Source organism: Hordeum vulgare, chromosome 2H (assembly GCF_904849725.1).
Source record: "Hordeum vulgare subsp. vulgare chromosome 2H, MorexV3_pseudomolecules_assembly, whole genome shotgun sequence".
Taxonomy (NCBI): domain Eukaryota; kingdom Viridiplantae; phylum Streptophyta; class Magnoliopsida; order Poales; family Poaceae; genus Hordeum; species Hordeum vulgare.
This window is the reverse complement of record NC_058519.1, coordinates 166,847,523-166,854,895: the sequence shown is the minus strand read 5'-3', so window position 1 is coordinate 166,854,895 and position 7,373 is coordinate 166,847,523.

Genomic DNA, 7,373 nt, shown 5'->3' with positions numbered 1-7,373 from the left:
AAATATGATGACCTAGCATCATTAGGGTGCGGTTAGTGTAGCTTAACTACCGGGGTGTCACAGGGAGCGAGGGACGCGGGGCGGCTGCAACGCGCGGGCCCGAGGGGCGGCGCTACGGCCGGCGGGACTCCGGCGAGGCAGCACGGGGAGCCTGACATGGGAGGAGCTCGGGAGGAGGAGAGTCACGGGCATGGGAAGATTTGGTCCGTCGGATCTTCGATCTGACGGTCCAGATCGTCCAGATCGAATCTGGAGGAGGAGGAGGAGATAGTGGTGGGAGGAGAAAATGGCTCGGTTAGGGTTTCGGGAATTGCACGCTTTTCGAGGCAGGGTTAGGGGAGACCTAAAATGGAAGGGCAGGTGTGTTTAAATAGGAAAGGGGGGCTAGGTTAACCGGAATTTCGTTCCGGATCCAACCGTGCGGTCCGATCCGGACGATTCCGAACGCGGGAATGGGTACGTGGCCGTGTAGTGTAGATATCCGGAGACGAGAGGGGGAACGGGCGATGCGGCAACGCATTTTAAAACACCGACAGACGTTCGATGGTAGACCGAATACGGTGCCGCTACGGTCGACCGTTCGGGTACCAGACGAACTCCGATCGCGACGAAACTTGACAGGTCGCCTACCTATATTAAAATAATACCGCACGACAAATTCCAACCCAATCAGAGAAAGTTTTCAACACACTTTTAAAAACAAGATTCGAACGATGCCGCGGGCGCGTGCGAGTGCGGTCGGGCTCAGAACGGACAACGACGTGAACCGGCAACTAACAACGGATGCAAGTTTTGAAAACGGGCGGCAACGGAGACGCCGATGCAATGCAGATGATGCGCATGATGCGATGATGTTGCGACAAATAAACATAGACACACGACAAAAACGGAAAGAGAGGGGAATCTTCGGGAACGTCGGCATCAGGCTGTCACATATGAGTATCTTACTGAGTTGTTACAAGATCGTGCGTTTGAAATTGGGAAGATAGATCCCACTCTTTTTACTAAGAGGGTTAAAGGGGATTTGTTCATATGCCAACTATATGTTGATGATATTATCTTTGTCTCTCCTAACATTTCCCTCAATGAAGAATTTGCTGCACTGATGACTGAGAAATTTGAGATGTCCATGATGGGAGAGTTGAAGTTCTTCCTCGGGTTCGAGATTAAACAAGGCCTAGAAGGGACCTTCATCAAACAAGCCAAGTACACTCAAGACATGCTCAAATGGTTCGAGCTTGAAGATGTCAAACCGGTCAAGTTCCCCATGCCAAAAATATGCAAGCTTGACAGTGATCCCAATGGTAAAGCAGTGGATCAAAAGGTATAACGCTCCATGATTGGATCCCTCCTTTACCTTTGTGCATCTAGACCGGATATTATGTTGAGTGTAGAGATATGTGCACGGTTTCAATCCGCACCAAAAGAAAGTCATTACATGGCTGTTAAGCGAATCTTTCGATATTTGGTTCATACCCCAAACTTTGGCCTTTGGTATCCCAAAGGAGCAAACTTCAATCTAGTTGGATATTCTGACTCAGATTGGGCAGGAGATTGTGTGGAGAGGAAGTCAACTTCTGGAGGATGCCAATTCCTTGGTCGCTCATTAGTAAGTTGGTCTTCAAAGAAGCAGAATTGCGTCTCTCTATCATCCACCGAAGCTGAGTATGTGGCAGCTGCAAGTTGTTGTGCACAATTGCTATGGATGAGGCAAACTTTAAAGGATTACGGCGTCACTTTTGACAAAGTGCCTCTTCTGTGTGACAATCAAAGTGCTATCAAGATTTCCCTCAACCCAGTGCAACATAGCAAAACCAAGCATATTGATATTCGCCATCACTTCATTCGTGAACATATCAAGCTAGGTGATATTGAGGTTCACTTCATCCACACTGAAGAGCAACTTGTAGATATTTTCACTAAGCCCCTAGATGAAGCAAGGTTCCGGGAGTTAAGGCATGAGCTAAATATCATTGATTCAAGTAATGTGGATTGAAGCTAGGCACGTTGCACCTCACTATGCATTCTATCTTGTTCTATATGTAGGCATGGACATAGGGGGAGTGTTGTTCTCTCAATGAACTCTTCCTCCCCCCATTATGCATAAATTGATCTAGTCTTTCACTTTAGACATTACCAAATGCCACTTGTGCTTCAAAGACGAGCATTGGTCATGAACCCAAGGATAATTCTTCGTGGTGTCATACCTTTGTCTCAAACATAGGTGCCCTCGGCCACCGCCCTCCACCTTTCTCTCATATAGAAGAAAGGATATAAAATGACAAGTCAGTATATCTTGCTGGTGCTATCTTCTTTTTTCACTAACTTGTCATTTGCCCACGTTCTTCTCTTCTCCTAGGTCCCGTTGTGACATTTGCAGCGGTACTACTGCCAGGGGTAGCGGTACTACTGCCAGGACCCCAACGGTACTACCGCCAGGGGTAGCGGTACTACCGCCAGGTAGCGGTACTACCGCCAGGACCACATCGGTACTACCGCTGGCCCGTACCCCTTGGGCTATATAAAGGAGGGGGGTCCCGTTTTTCCTGCCTCTTTCTTCTTCCTCGCGGCTCCTCCCTCCCCAACCCCGAACTCCCCCTATTTCGATCTCTATTCGTGGAGTCCCTTCTCTCCGTTGAGTTGGAGGGTTTGCTTCACTTATCCTTCCTCCTCCAAGTGCCATGGACCCCGGTAAAGTTCCTCCCCTTCTTCTCTTGGTTGATGTTCTTGTTCTAGGGTTAGGAGCATTGGTGGTTTGGATCCATGTCTTTGATATTGTGCCTTGTTCTTGGATGGCATGAAGGAGATATTCGAGGGGAGTGTAGGTCCTATGAATCTTTGCTTTTATTTTTCCCATGTCCTAGGATTTACATGTTTTAGATCAAGCACTTGAACTATGTTTGGATTAGATCTAAAACTTGCACTCTCTTGACTAGGCATGTGCTTATTTAGATGGTACTTGTGATCCTCATGTGGTTAGGGTTGTGGTGGAGTTCTTGGTGATCGTACACAGCCCATGGCCCTCGTCAAATCCATGTAGCCATCTCTATGGGTTCTATTCATATTTCAGATCTGAAAAATCAAACCCCAGCGGTACTACCGCGAGGACCCCGGCGGTCCTACCGCCCGGGGTAGCGGTACTACCGCCAGGACCCCAACGGTACTACCGCCAGGACCCCGGCGGTACTACCGCCACGGGTAGCGGTACTACCGCCAGGACCCCAGCGGTACTACCGCCAGGAGGATTCTCTGTGTATTCTTTTCATGTGCTTGGCAATGAGTGTTTACTTTTCTGCCTTTTTCTGTTCATTGCCTTGACTCCTTTTGTCGCTCTTTTTCGGTGTGTGTTTTGTGTCACAGGTGGTGCTCGCCGCTCGAACCCCCCACGGGATACACAGTCCAAGCATTATCGCAATCCAGAGGCTCCAGAGGGCTCCGCCACTTCAGGTCTGCAACCCAAAAAGCAGGCCTTCAAGAAGACCGCTCACAAGGACAAGGGGCTCAACGTTCGCACCATGCCCCCTAAGGATTTTCTGCGGTTCCGCACCCAAAACCACTATCTCCAAGAGCGGGCTGTGACCAAGAATGTCGAGCATGTTTGGACAAGGGATCACTGCAGGATCTACCGTGATATCATCAACCATTTCAAGAAGAACTTTGTCCCCGTTCAGTGGATTGACCTGGCTCACCTTCAGCGGAACATGGACTACTTTGGTGATGCTCTCTCTCTGATTGACAAACTGGGCATCAAGGAGATCATCTCTTTCAATACAGACTTTGACCCCAATGTTGTTGCCCAGTTCTATGTGACGGTTCACTTCTCTCCTGATGACGAGCGCTCCATGGTGTGGATGACTGGGACTCAGAAGATGACCGGTTCCTGGCGTGAATTCATGGCATTCCTCAAGGTTGATTTCCAGGGAGCTGACACTCCACTTGGGTCGCGTCCTCATGCTGCAGCTCCCACTGATAGGGCCTCCGCCAAGGACAGATCGCAACAACACTATGTGAAGAAAGGTGTGCTCCCCAGGCATCTGGACATCATGCATCGGATCTTCCGCAACACCCTCTTTCCTCGCATTGGCAACTTCGACGAGGTACATGGCTCTCTGGCTGATATGCTCCTGCTCTGTGAGGAGGCTATGACTAAGGAGTCTGCCCCTCTTGATATTTCTGATGTGATGTTCACTGAGCTCTGGAACTGCATCATGATGCGCAAGGTTCCCATCTACGGCCCCTACTTGTTTGCTTATATCCGTCAGAAGTGGCAAGACACCTATCCGCAGGAGGAGTTATACATTCAGGCTGACTACATTGTGCACGATCCTGTCAAGCTTCGTGTCAAGGACAAGTGGGCCAACCCATCAACTTCATCTCAGCACATGGACACTGACACAGAGACTGCTGCTGACAGAGGAACCGCCTCTCAGTCCCACTCTTCTGCCATGCCATCTTGGGCCATGAAACTGCAGGACAAGATGAAGACTCTCTTCTGTATGCAGGCTAAGGGCCAGTATCAGACGCATGTGGCTCAGAAGGAGAACCGTCAGAGGCACAAGCGTGTCCTGAGGACACTTGATGTGGACATCTCCAGTGGATCAGAGGACGACATCACTCCACAGGCTACTTGGATGCGGGCTCAAGGTTACCAGTGGTCCGGCGCTGAGGAGGAAGAGGACAATGAAGAGGAGCAGGACGATCCGGAGGCTACGGACGAGTCTGGCGATGATGGGGATGAGGAGTAACCACCTGTGGCATTAGGTGTGCCCCTTTTTTGTGTCTTGTGCCAAAGGTGGAGAGAGTCTAGGAGCTGGATTTGCTTTGAGAGTTGAACTTTTGCTTAGCTTTGCTTATCTTTCGTGTTTTGCTTCGAACTTGGATTGCTTCTATTTTGCTATCTTTCGTGAGACATGAACTTGCGTGAGATTTATTTCCATCATATGCTGTGAGTCATATGCTCCTTATTTTCATATATCTCTATCTTTTTGTTCTCATATTATTCTCTGTGCAAATCCGGTATTGTCATCAATCCACCAAAAAGGGGGAGATTGTTGGGGCATAGTTTATGCCTAAGTAATTTTGGTGATTGATGACAGTACCGCAAAGGACTAACCGTGTGTATTAAGATTTCAGATAACACACGTCAACGGCACAAGACGACTCGCCCCCTCTTTCGTGGAACAGAAGCACGGTGTTCTCTACGATTCTCTTTATTTGAGTCATAGGAAAGCCGTACTATTAAGAGGGGAATCGTAGTGGAAAGGTTTGGGTGGCATCAATCTTGCACGCGCACACTTCACATATTCCCCCCTTGCCGGCAACTTTGGAGTGGCTCCCGCCTTAGTGTTTCCTTCTTCTTTGCAAATGGTCCCCCAGCGGTAGTACCGCTAGCCCTAGCGGTAGTACCGTTGGAGTGCTAGCGGTAGTACCGTTGCAGCCAGCGGTAGTACCGCTCCTGGTCAGCGGTAGTACCGCTCCAGGAGCTTAGTACCACCTACCTAGCGGTTGTACGTGGACGGACCTTTTTGCGAAGACTTTCTTGGTGGTGGTAGTGCTTATGCACTACCACGGGACCAGTGGTAGTACCGCTGGAGTGCTAGCGGTAGTACCGCTGGAGTGCTAGCAGTAGTACCGCTGCATCCAGTGGTAGTACCGCTAGGCACGGGCTGTGAGTGGGAAAACGGTTGGATTTCCCCCCCCCCCCCCCACACACACACACTATATAAAGGGTTCTTCTAGCTGTGGAACCCTATCTCTTACCCTCCCAAGCTCCATTGTTGCTCCCTAAGCTCAAAAGTGCCCGATATCTCTCCCTAGCCAATCAAACTTGTTGATTCTTGAGGGATTGGTTGAGAAGGCCTAGATCCACACTTCCACCAAGAGAAAAGTTGATTCCCCCACCAATCCCTTGCGGATCTTGTTACTCTTGGGTGTTTGAGCATCCTAGACGGTTGAGGTCACCTCGAAGCCACATTCCATTGTGGTGAAGCTTCGTGGTCTTGTTGGGAGCCTCCAAGCTTTGTGTAGAGTTTGCCCCAACCTTGTTTGTAAAGGTTTGGTCGCCGCCTTCAAGTGCACCTATAGTGGAATCACGGTACCTTGCATCGTGCGAGGGCGTGAGGAGAATACGGTGGCCTTAGTGGCTTATTGGGGAGCATTGTGCCTCCACACCGCTCCAACGGAGACGTACTTCCTGTCAAAGGGAAGGAACTTCGGTAACACATCATCGTCTTCATTGGTTCCACTTGTGGTTATCTCTAACCTTTACTTTGTGCATGCTTATGTTGTTGTCTTTTCCTTACTTGTCTTAGTAGTTATCGTTGCTAGCTTCATTACGGTTCACCCCATTGTTGTCATATTTGTGAACCCGTATGTTGTTTACCCTAACTTGCTAAGATTAATTAAAAAGTGGTCGTTGCCTATTCACCCCCCTCTAGTCAACCATATCGATTCTTTCAGTTACATTATTTACAAGGTCTCGTTGCATTGTTAGTTTAACATTTATGTGAACATTTAGAATCCATCTTTTGTGCGAATTATCTGAGCACCCACCTATTATAGAAATCATCTGTGGCAACAGTATGTAGAAAAATGCATTGCCACTCTCTCCTGATAATGTTTTTTTATATTTAGGGGGGAAATGGATATAGTGCACTATATAAATCATGCTAATTGTCAATGTAGTAATAAATATTGCGCTTTGACTTTCAAACTCATAATGTACATAGTTATTACATATTGCTGGGAACTTACTTGGATATTCTTTTACATCTTGTGAGATCATAAGAATAAATTTCCTTTGTGTCGTACCTTTTCAAAGCCAGTTAATTTGTGGATTACCATCTTTCGAAATAATTTCAGCCATTTCAATACTCTAGAAGGCTAAAAATTATTATACCACGAAGGGGTTTGCCCGTGTGTTATAACTTGTGCACACTCATACTCTATGCACACTGTGCTCTAAGAATTTCCGGAATTATCCCTTAATGGTATTCTGATTGTTCTTGACGCCAAAAAACCCTTAACTCACAAACGCCTCATTGAGAAGGAGCTTGAGGGATTTGGCATCCGATAAGTCTCTATGTTGATACCATCTTGAGCACTTGTTGTCCTTCTCTTCCACGCTGAAATTGTTTGTCAGCAACCTAAATGGTTTTGTTTAGCTTTGTTCTTGTGACTTTTGCACTCAGGTTTAATATTCATTGAAATACATGTTTCTGTTCGAACTATATTTGAATTGTAGATCTGAAGTTTCATGTGCATACATCAACCGCTACAGAATTTTGTACCATAGTGAGGTTCGTTTTAGTTTTCTTTTTAAGAATGGTTAAGCTCAGTTCATATGCATCATTTGATGATATTTCTGAGTCATT